The 12226-nt window shown below is 32.6% G+C and overlaps 1 non-coding gene across 1 annotated transcript; it reads right to left on the bottom strand.

Moving 5' to 3' along the window:
- Positions 1-268: 268 nt before the first annotated feature.
- LOC148781512 (small nucleolar RNA SNORD36) lies at positions 269-346 on the bottom strand. Its single transcript, XR_016058663.1, has one exon. It is a non-coding gene; the product is annotated as a small nucleolar RNA SNORD36 (small nucleolar RNA).
- Positions 347-12226: the final 11880 nt, after the last annotated feature.

The following is a 12226-nucleotide window of genomic DNA, read 5'->3' as shown; positions in this document are numbered from 1 at the left end:
AGGGAAACAAACCACAACCAGAAAAATAAAGAAGAAAACCAGAGGCCCATCGCAGGAATTGCAAAAAAATTTCAAAACCCCCAAGTTATCAAGAAAAAATTCAGAGACACCACACATTGGAAGGCTAGAAACGACACCAATGGCCTAAATCGCAGAATCTCAACTCCTCAAACTCTAGATTATCAAAGTTTACAAATAAAATGATTTCATGACCTTAGGATCACAAAATATGAACAACAAAAAAGTCGTTACTTTATGGAACAATAAACGAGCATCAGTTTTAAAAAGCTCGAATTTTGTAACCTCATGAATGATCAGGATTAACAATATGCATCATCATCTGCTCGATAAGAAAGAAAACCGAAATCGAATTTAAACAGGCAAAACACTAAGTTTGCATAGCAAAATGCTAAATACACTAAATAGTCAAAGAAAGAAATCTTAGTAAGCTAAATACAATTGAATACTGGTATAAAAAACACTTTGTCAAATGAAGCAAGATAGAGATGAGCATTAGGAAGCTCAAAAATAGTCAAATAAACGAAAAATTACAGGTATAATACAATGCTGAAATGGAATAAATAAATTAGCTGGAGATTTCCAGAAGCTAAATCCCCTGATTGATCAGAGAAAATGAAGACCAACAAAAGAATAAAATAATCGCATAAATACAGGAAACCCTAGTTTTAATGGGGACGAAAGGCCAAGAGAGCTAGGGTTCTGATGATATGGGTAACGCTAGGGCTGTGGAGGAACCGAGTTGCTTGTCCATTTATATAGGACATTGAACGCGTTAGGGTTTCCCAAAGGGTACAAGTCGCTCCATCTAAGTAAATAATGACCTTGAAAACTCATAACTTTATATAAATGACAACACAACAAGAAAACTGATAAATGACTTCTATGCCATCATAATTTTCAACGAAAACCCTCACATCAAATTCTCTTCCCGAAAGGACTTTCAGCCAAAAGAATATTAATGATGCCTTTAAAATTAATTTTGAATATCAATCTTAAAATTTGAAATTAGAAAAATGATACAAATTTTGGGGATCAAGAACACATATTTTTAAGGCAAAATATAATGTTTAGATAATTTGATATAATATACAATATTTTTAGAGCTTAAAATCTTAGTTTTTTTTTACAACTATATAATTTCAAAGTCGAGATGATCCATATAAAAGTTTTCATTTATAATTTATTTATTTTCATAACATTTTATTTTTTGAAAAAGTATACAAATAACATTTACCTTTGATATAAAGATGTCACAATCACTTATACATTAGATTTCAAATAAAATGATTGTAAAATGGTCATTGACTAAACTCAAGATTCAAAAGTAAAATTTCGTAAACTTTATAACACACTCAAGCCATCCAATTTGACATCTAATGACTATAAGTAATTATGACCTCTTTATAACAAGAATAAACAGTCTCGTAGTATATAATCCCATATGTTTTGAATAGGTAAGCTCCGTTTGTCATAAGTCAACAAAAATAAGTGGGACCTACCAAAGATGCCATTGGCCCCATTTTCACATCCCACTCTCTCATTCACCATACAATGCATGGATCATATGATGATAATCCCCATGTCCATTCTAGTATGATGATCATAACACATTTTGGATCGATGTAATTTTCAAAATCCCAACCATGAGGGCTATCATAGCCCTATCGAATCTTTAGTCTTGTAATAGCTGTATTAGCACATAAACCCCCTCAACTGTTTAAGGGTCCATGGATCGAGGCCACTCTGGCTTTAATCTTGATCATCATAAAAAAGATTGAACCATTAAACACTATTCAACGAAATAAAAAATTTCACTCATGCTAAACTCACACAACAATTTCTTGGTATAGACACTTTCTAACAAGACCTCTAATACTTGTGCTAAGTGCTCTAATTGCTCATACCAAGTCCTACTATACACACCAAAATGTAATAAAGAATGAACAAACCGATAGACTTGCTACCAAACATGACTAAACTCTTAGTAAGCTTAAATTTAGGAAGGCCCCGTCTAGCTTAACGACTGACTCTAAAATAAGGGGTTGGATGGAGGTGAAAGGGAACGGCTCCCACCATGCAACTAAATACAAGAGTTGCACACCTCTATTTTTTTCATCACCACCCTAGTGATTGGACTGCGATAAACCGATATTGCTATAAAATAAGGGGTTGGATGGAGGTGCAAGGGAATGGCTCCCACCACACAACTAAATACAAGAGTTGCACACCTCTATTTTTTTGATCACCACCCTAGTGATTGGACAGTGATAAACCGATATTGCTACAGGTTAATTTCATTTTCAGTGCGTATGTTATTTCTCCATCACGTGGAGGAGAATATAGCTTAACATATGCTCCGTTGGTCAAATGAATCAAAGTCCCTTACTTAATTTTTGAACAAAATGAGAACAAATAGATATTGGAACAAATGATTCTCCATTTCATGGAAAAATATAGAAAAAATGATCTACGACCACAAAAAAACAACCATGAGGACAAGTTTTACAATATCAAATTTTATTTAATATTATTTAGGAAAGAAATACCTATGTGATCTTTTATCGAGAAATACAGTTTTTTTTTTTCCTTCACCCTTTTCTTTTGGCAAAAGATCACTTATATGTGGTATTTATTATAATAAGATAAATTTCAAAATAAAATCAATCCGATGATGCGGGATCAATGGTCTAGCTTCAATCTCGAACTGGGAAAACAAATTTCAGCCAAGTCACACCAATGGAACGTGAACCCCTTTGATCACAAACTCAAATTTTAGGTGAATTCTCTTAGCAACTTAGTTTAAGAGAGATGGATTCTCTTTTTGTTAAACCTTAAAACCCTTAGCCATAAATCCATAGTTGAGAGATAGGAGAGAGAAAAACTCTATAACCTAAACCCTTAGGTTCTATCACTATTTAGGAGAGAGAGATCAAATATAAGAGAGAGAAGCTTTCTTAAGAGAGAGATAGAAAAATAAGGTGTAGAGATTTTGAGTAAAGACAATCTCTTTTTTATAGGCTTGAACAACATTAGGGTTTCTTAAGGTTTTCCTTGGCTTGCCTCTTATTGTGAGATTGAACATAGACTGTTGATCAAGAGTGACTTGTGCGGCGAGAAATCTGAACCATCCATTACATAAATAGGCTATCAACATTATAGAATGTGCATAGACCATTATCCCATTTCCTTAACTATTTTCCCAACAATAGAAATTAGATAAATTAAATCTAATTAAAATATTATGCATTCTAAAATCTTTCACAAAATATTTCAAAGATATATCAAGTCAATATACACTTTCAATATTTGGTCAATATATAGTCAAAATATTTCATATCTTATTTGACCACATACCATAACATAATATTATCAAAACATGAAATAACTGAAACTCCAAGAAACAATCCAATGGGTGACGCGTGCCACCCATGTGTGGCACATGTGGGCCCCACCCATGGGCCCATGTGCACTATGGGCCCTTCCATGATATTTTATATAATTTTAAATTATCAAAAAAAAATCTAAAACATTATTTGAATTTTATAATTTTGTAAAATCAATATCTTCATTTTTATAAGTTCAAAAAAAATTATAAATAAAATATCAAATGACTCATAAAAATTTAAATAATAAGTCTAGAATAATTTCTATCATAAAACAAACATAATTAAATTAATTTGATGGAAAATGGATCCATATAGTTAAAAAATTTAATCTGCAATCATGGGGCACTTCACCTTCAGCTATGGACTACAGACCACACTTGCCTTATCGAACCGACTTAGTGTTTTCCATGACCTACAATCCAAGCAGGGGCTCATTAGCGGGTTACCAAAGTCTGGCGAATGAGCCAAGGAGTCGCAATCCCAATCTGTGGATTACAGGTCCTCCCCTAGTGACAAGTCAATGTCGTCAAGACCTTATGCGACCACAGCTCTATGGTGCATAAGAGTATCTCTCGCACATGCATACGCTTCACCCTAAAAGGTGGATTTCTGGCTTTCCCGAACGATCTATCGATATGCATGCTGTGTGATGGTACATGGATGAGGTTTTGGCCCCTATCTTTGTAGGCCACCATCACACACAAGGGTCACACAGTCCATCGACTCACTCATCCGAGCATGTTCTCCTACCTCATCAAGGGCTAACCCATAAACCCTCATCTGTTTGTTCTTCATGCTCAGGTAACATGCGTTTTTCACAACCGACTGGCCTAGATCGTTAAGCACATATCGATATCAGCAAATCATTGTTTACGTAGTATGGTCCACGAGGGACCACACTCCTACTGAGTTCATGTTCCACCATATCATTTCATTTTACAAGCACTCATAAGGCCTTTAAAAACCACATAAACCCAACATCTTTCACTTGGCCTTTGAATGCCTTATATTCTTTCTTTCTCACTTTCTTTTATTCCCATTACTCTCTCCCAATTACAATATCTTTTAAGCATTTTTATTATTCTCTCAATACATTAATCAAGGCTTTTGTCATCAATCCTTTCACAAAAAGATTTATAGAGGCAACACATTTTTCTTTTTGTTGCTCGGATCTCATCCAAAAAATGGTTGTAGTTCATCTTTTACATCGCATTGCGAATCATGGACCTGTTGTCGTAAAAGACCATCACGTACCCTCATCGCATGGGGTCGTATGTTCATGGACTTAAAAGAGTTCTTCAAATAAGCTGCTCCATTTTATAGCCATACAACCAGCACCAAACATTTGGGATCCATGGGTGAACAACATTATAGTCTGTTGTTCCATTTGGTATGTCAAATGCTAGCAGGTGCTCCCACTAGAATATTTAGTTTATTTGGATCTCGATCTTTCTCAGTCTCACCTCATTCTTCAAGTGATAAAAATATGGTTTTATATGTTTGGAGTTCTTATGGAATCGTGGCTCCTTTAACACGCATATCGTGAATGTGCTGTCGTAGAAAATTCTTACTGCTTCACAACGCACGAGGTGAAAGTCAAGTCGATTAAGAAATTTCTTAATCCATACGGCCACATCGATCACCAAACAGTACGCCACGTACTCTGCCTTTATGGTAGACAATTTCGTTACATCCTGTTTCTTTGATTTCCAAGAAACTGCACCCCCTCCAAGTATGAACACATATCCAGATGTAGACTTCGCATCATCTGGATCTGTGAGCTAGCTTGCACCTGTATATCTGAATATCCAAGCAGCTAAAAAAATGTGGGATTGTAGCAGCGCGCACTCAATTATTGTACATACAACATATACATTCTCAACATTCTTATGCATATATCATGAGGTAGCATATCAAATCTCATGCAATATGTAATTGAATACCCGTTAGTTTTACAATATGCAAAAACCTTCATGAACCACAAAGGTTCAACCATACTAGACATCTTGGTAGTAAATTCATATAAACTAAGTTATCTAATCAACACAATATGTGTCAGGGAAGCTCAGCATGATGGCATTCTTACAATATTCCCTATGGTTCAAAGTCTTAGGTAATCGAAAATTCTAAATAACTAGAAACATGGGTCAAGGCATATACGTATTTTTTTTAAAAAAAAAACAGTGCGTGATAGTTTTTCTCCCACTTTTATAAATAAGTAAAATTGACTTGGTATATATATATGCATTCACAAGCAATAGTTATATAATAGCATGACAATTTAAAATGATTGTCATAAAGACTTAATGGACCTTGCAAGACTATGTGGTTTTTTCAAAACCATATTCATAGCCTTAGGCTTTTCTCAAATCATCTAATTTAATTAGAAAATACATGCTTAGCCTTCATAAATCATTTTACCACATTCACCTTTAATTTCCTACCAAGTCAAGTTCATGGCCACAAAAACAAATCATATATACCATCTTATAATTTCAACCAAAATAAAGCACGACTAAATAATATCTATTAAAGCTTTGACAAAATACTTTCGTTTTGGCAATTATGGAGAATTTATCAAGAGATCATCATCACATGCAACACATCATATTATAGGCATTATTAAGAGGATGGTCACTAAGACCAAGTTTCATCAGAACATTACCTTTGTGCTTACATATTTGAATGAGCCACACCCATCTCTCGTGTTTCATCCTTAGGGCTCAAAGCCCTTGATCAAATCACATCTCCATGTGTATCACTACCTTAAGTAATTCATACTCAAGCACAAGGAGTCCCAAAAACACAAGATATTCAAAACCGGCACTTTCAAATTTGTTAGCATTATCACTTAATGTCCATACATTTCATACATATTCATAAAACAATTAGCCAAAATATAACCAAAGCACATTAAACAAAGTTACTGAATCCACTTTCCCTATATAACATTTCCATATATGACCTTACCATATAATGTGGGATAGATTTCATACCTCAAAACCATGTAGTGTAGTACCTGGGCTTTTTTGATTCACCGCTTTTACTTGTTTGACAAGCTTTTGTAATCTTGGAAGTACACGCAACTGATGGGGAATGTATTGGTTTCAGATGTCATGAAGTGTCTATCTCTTCAGCACTTGGATTTTCCTGTTTAACACCGTGAAGAAAATATATTTTTTATCCCATTATTCAAATATCACAATTTCAATTCTCACACTGATCTTTAACGTTTCTATGCTACCACCAAGTCTCTCTATATATCCCTTTATTTTGAAGAAACCAAGATGTTTTTATATGTATTGTGTTTCTTTTACTTTCTATTATTTCCAAATCGAATACTCTTCACACAGAATGTCATATCTTGTCAACTCTATATTACCTCTTTCTGAAGTTTTATTATAATAAACCATACTCATAGCACACTATAAAACCTTTTTAAATGAGCAAAAAAAAAGGGCTTCATAATTAGGAATCCAAAGATGTGTATTAACATGCCACATCTTTTTAATTTACTGTAGAATAGAACTTGAGCATCTCATGATCAAAATATGATATCTCTCAACTCATAAAGAGTTAATTTTCAAATCCTTTTGAGTATTGAAATAGACTAAAAGAATATATAAAATAATGCTCAGTTCCATCCCTAAATCATACCATTCGGTGAATATTCATTTTAGTGACATTTACATCACAATGTAATTTTTTCAATTGAAAATCAAGTTGAGCACATCTCAATAAAAAAATTTGTTTCTCTTAATCCTCAAAGAATTTCTTCTTGAAATCTTTTTATGTTGAAAACTAAACTCAAAACTAAATTATAACATCATAGTTTAAATAAAAAAAATAAGTGACATTCACATCACGAAATAAATCATACTGCAGAATTACAAGATGAACATTATCTAGTAAAATTGTATTTTCTCTCTACCATCATGGAGTTTCCCTTTCAAATCAATTTTGTTTAAAATTAGACACATAATAGTAACACATATATTTTCATAAGCCTTATATCACTCTGTTAAGTAGTCTAGATAAATTTGGCTATTCATGTCTTCAATGAAGGACATACCAAGTTACAGAAAATTCAAGATGACCTCTCTTCAATCCAAAATTTTTATTTCTCTCTTCCCATAGATATTTCTCTCTCAAATAAATTTTATTACAAATGAGACTCAGAATGGAAATCTAAAAACTTACTGTGAACCATAAAACATTATGTTAAGAATAGAAATTAAATCTTAACTTCCAAGTCATGAAAATAATTGTCGTTCCAGAAAATAGCACTTGTACATCCTTCAATAAATTGATCATATCTTTCAAACCACAAAGACTTTCAAACCACAAAGACTTTCTTGATAAACCACAAAGACTTTCAAACTACAAAGACTTTCTTGATAAACCACAAAGACTCAATTTTATAAGTAACAGTCTAATTTCAACTAGAAATAAAATCATATGATTGTTGAGAAAAATCATGGAACTGAATTTTGCATGGTCAGAACTGACACCTTTCATTATTGAATCCATAACTCTCAATTCCTATAGGATCTCCCACTGAAATTTTGCAGGTAAATCTTATTCTTAAAGATACAAAATATCACTGAAGTATCTAATAGAAAATTACTTCATTATATTCTTCATATCATTACTCCAAAATAACCCAAAATACTCATTATGCACAATGCCTTTTCGGTGTTGGAATATTTCAATAATTCTTAGCCGTGGGTGTTTTTCTTGACTACAAAGGTCACTAGCTTTTTTATATCTCATTCTCAAGCTTGATCTCAACCCAATAAAAAGAAAAATAACTAATGGTATCAAGTATTAATAGCTCTGATACCAATAAAATAAAGACCAATGAAAGAAAGACCTTAGAGACAAGTCAAGATCACCAAGACCTTATGCGACCATAGCTCTATGGCGCATAAGAATATCACTCGCACATGCATACGCTTCACCCTAAAAGGTAGATTTCTGGTTTTCCCGAATGATTTATCAATATGCATACCGTGTGATGGTACATGAATGAAGTTTTGACCCGTCTCTATAGGCCACCATCACACACAAGGGTCACACAGTGCCTCGGCTCACTCATCTATGCATTTTCTCTGACCTCATCAAGAGCTAACCCGTAAACCCTCATCGATTTGTTTTTCATGCTCAGATAACATGGGTTTTTTCCAACCTACTAGCCTAGATCGTTAAGCATAGATCTCTATCAACAAACTATTGAGGGATCACACTACTACTGAATTCATGTTCCACTATATCATTTCATTTTACAAGCACTCATAAATCTTTTAAAGACCACATAAACCCAACAATTTATACATCCTCATATTGAAACCCGATTAGGAAGGGACTACGTCCAATCCAAGTGATTGTCGGTCCTAGTTTCAATTTGAACAAGCGATGTTTGGAACCCTTTTAATAAGGAAATCCAACCCTACGCATAGTTAGCAAATCGCCGTATTAAACCCAATTTTTTCAAAAAATCTGAGACTTTTTTAAAAACGTTTTAATCTGCGTATTATTCAAAAGAGCGTAAAAAAATCACGTTTTTTCATGAAGAAGTTTAAAACAGGACTTTTTTATATTTACAATAAATCATTCCAAAAAAACTTTATAATTAATAAAGCCTGTTTTTTTTTTTTTGGAAAGTTTATTTACATGTTTCCTGTTTTATAAAAGTTCATTTTTTTATACCTTCAAAAAACGTTTATTTACCTTTTTCCTGCTTTTATTTCTTTTTGTTTTTTAAAAAAAAAAAAACTAAAACGGGTGCATTGCATATGGCTGCTGATTTATTGTAGAAAATCACTGAATGCTCAAAGAGATTTATAGGCTTTATTGTATTGCAGCTTTATATGGTATTGAACACTAGTTTATTTTTATTTTTTGAATTAAATCTCATTTAATATCTCATTTTATTTATGATTTAGTTACTAGGTATTAGTCCATGTTCATAATGCTCGATATAAAGTTCCAACACCGAGAGAGAAGAAAGAGAATTACTCATAGAGAGAAATTAGGGGAAAATAGATGAGGAAATTTATTTACTAGTTATCAATCACTGTTTATAATGCCCGATATCAAGCTCCAATACAGAGATAGAGAAAGATAACCACTCATAGAGAACCATCTCAAATAAATTAGGAGAAAATACATTAGGGAAAAATATAGATATAAATAACTATAAAAAATCCCAAAATTTGACATCTTAAAAAAATTAGGAAAAAATATATTTGGGAAAAAAGAGAATTGTATGATAGTGAAAACCAGTGTTTTAAAAACGCCGACTCGCCCGGTTCGACTCGAAAATCGTGAAAAGGGGACCGGATCGCCTACAAAATCGGAAATCGTCCGGTTCTAGAGAGAACCGGATGATTCTGTACAGTGAATCGCTGATTCACTGTACTGAATCGGCGAGTCCCGTACGGATTTTTTTTTTTTTTTTTTTTTTTTTTTTTTTTTTTTTTTTTTTTTTTTTTTTTTTGTAATCCATGATAGATTTTTTTGTAATACTTGATCGATTTTTTTGTAATCCATGATCGAATTGTTTTTGTTTTTTTGTAATCCATGATCGAATTTTTTGGTTTTTTGTAACCCATAATAGAATTTTTTGTAATCCATGATCGAAATGTTTGTTTTCTTTTCTTGTAATTCATGAACAATTTTTTTGTTTTTTTTTTTTTTTTTTGTAACCCATGATAGAATTTTTTGTAATCCATGATCGAATGTTTTGTAATACATGATCGAAATGTTTGTTTTTTTTTTGTAATCCATGATCGAAATGTTTGTTTTTTTTTTTGTAATCCATGATTGAATTTTTTGTTTTTTGCTTTTTTTGTAACCCATGATAGAGTTTTTTGTAATCCATGATTGAATTTTTTGTAATCCATGATCGAACTGTTTTTTTCTTTTTTTGTAATCCACGATTGAATTTTTTTTTTTTTTTTGTAATCCATGATCGAATTTTATGTAATCCATGATCGAATTTTATGTAATCCATGATTGAATTTTTTGAAAATTTGTGATTTTTTTTTTTTAATCCATGATCGAATTTTTTTTTGTAATCCATGATAGATTTTTTTGAAAATTTGTGATTTTTTTTTTAATCCATGATCGATTTTTTTGAAAATTTGTTGTGTTTTTTTTTTAATCCATATTATTCAAAAAGAAAATGGGAGAGATGATGATTCTGAGGCCACCTTATCCCAGCCATATTATTCACATATCGAGTCCCAACAACAACAGTATAGGGATGAGCACGAAATACTGTAAATTAAATGCTGAATGGCGGTTCATGCAGGAAAAGAACATATCAATATTCGCATATTCATTCAAAAACATGAAAATTCTTAATGGAGTACCCTCATTTTTTATTGAATTCCTAAAAAACAATATTTATAATGAATTTTAATAATTTTTTCGAATTTTTTTTAAGCTTTATTTTGACCGATTCACCCGATTTCCGATCCGGATCGCCGATTCGCCGATCTGGATCGGTTTTTTGAAAACCCGATCCAAATCACCAATCCGTTTTTTAAACCATTGGTGAAAACTTTCAAAGCACATAATCAACATTAACTATAAAAAATCCCGAAATTTAACATAGCTAAAAGATCCCCAAATGTAACATAGCTCAAAGAATATTACATTAAGAAAAAAAAAAAAAAAAGTTGAAAAGTTAGGGCTGTTCCCTAAACCTGATTCAACAATATATCAGCTTCCAAAAAGTTAGCACCATCTGAGTTCTACACAGCGCATCCATCTGTTTTTCTTTACAAACAGGATCACCATTTGCTTCAAAAGAAAACACCATCTGAAAACCTCTGCACGTGCTTGTGCCTGCTCTTCAGTGCTACTCCTCTGCACGTGCATGTGCCTGCTCTTCAGTGCTACTCTTTGATAAACCCGTGGTCACACCCTTCTCTTTCTCTGCGTTCATTTCTCTCTCTCTCTCTCTCTCTCTCTGCAACCACTTCTCTCCTCTCTCCCCACGCTATTTGTTCCATTAAAAATGATAGCATTTTGGGCAAGTAATACATAGCTTTTTGGGTATGTACAACGCGTGTCATGAGTAAATGGGTAAAGTACCTCAAAGAATCATGCACAACCTTTGGATTTGGAATTCATCAACATGACCACATAGTTAGTATGGTGCACAAGCACAAGCTTTGAATTACATGACTAAATGGTTAGTATGGCTCAAGCTTTTAATTTAGAATTCATATTAATATAGTAAGTATGGTGCATAGTTAGCATAGTTAACCTACCCGTTTTTTTCACTCCGATTTTTTTAGCTTAGTTCGATATATTTTCGATATCTTTATATAAAGTATTTTTACTGATCCGTATTTTTTATCCAATTTTTCATCCAACTTTTTAAAATACAAATGATTTATTTCCTATTTTATAGTGTGCCGATATATTGATGCTCTTCGACTTGCTAACTATGACACTAAGGGACAAACAGGTAGGTATCACCGATCGAACCACCAACCAATGTATTTATTGATGAGGTCTAATGTAAAAAATATATTTGATCTCAAATTAGTCAAACTCAATGTTTGATTAGTTTTGATCGATCAAAATATTCAATTTTAACCAATTCTATTGGAGTGAATTGTACACTTTTAAAGCAGGAATTGCTCTTGAAGTGAATTGTACGCTTGCTCCCTCAACCAAAACACCATCAGGAATATTCTTTTTATCTTGGAATTTGAATCTCACCGTTATAAAAAAAAGTAAGGGAAAATTACTTAAATATATTTTTTTATTTTTTTATATTTAAAAATAGTATATTTCATATT

The sequence above is a fragment of the Amborella trichopoda genome, chromosome 6 (genome assembly GCF_054954075.1).
Source record: "Amborella trichopoda isolate Santa Cruz 75 chromosome 6, AtrichopodaSantaCruz75HAP2 v2.0, whole genome shotgun sequence".
NCBI classification, from domain to species: domain Eukaryota; kingdom Viridiplantae; phylum Streptophyta; class Magnoliopsida; order Amborellales; family Amborellaceae; genus Amborella; species Amborella trichopoda.
Note: the sequence above shows the minus strand (reverse complement) of the source record. Positions and strands in the feature narration are given on the sequence as shown.